Source organism: Mastomys coucha, unplaced genomic scaffold (assembly GCF_008632895.1).
Source record: "Mastomys coucha isolate ucsf_1 unplaced genomic scaffold, UCSF_Mcou_1 pScaffold1, whole genome shotgun sequence".
Taxonomy (NCBI): domain Eukaryota; kingdom Metazoa; phylum Chordata; class Mammalia; order Rodentia; family Muridae; genus Mastomys; species Mastomys coucha.
Window position 1 is genome coordinate 77,928,786 of NW_022196891.1, and position 294 is coordinate 77,929,079.

Here is a 294-nt window from a genome sequence, read left to right on the forward strand (position 1 = left end):
CTCCCAGGTGTCCTCTGAGTGGACTCAGGGGACATCCAGAGGACGCCTGACAGTCCTTTGACCTTCTAGAGCATCAATTCTCAACCTGTGGGTCATGACATTTTTAGGGTCCAATGACCCTTTCACAGGGGTCACATATCAGATATCCTGCATATCAGATATTTACATGACGATTCACAGCAGTAGCATAGTTACAGTTATGAAATAACAAGAGACAGGATTTTATGGTTGGGAGTCACAACACGAGGAACTCTTTTAAGGGCTGAAGCATTAGGAAGGTTGAGAACCACTGGA

General features: G+C 45.2%; 1 protein-coding gene across 1 annotated transcript in view; it reads right to left on the reverse strand.

Moving 5' to 3' along the window:
* The window catches only part of Ephx1 (epoxide hydrolase 1), a 45,967-nt gene that overhangs the window by 21,362 nt on the left and 24,311 nt on the right, over positions 1-294 (reverse strand). The gene's annotated exons all lie outside the window — the stretch shown is intronic.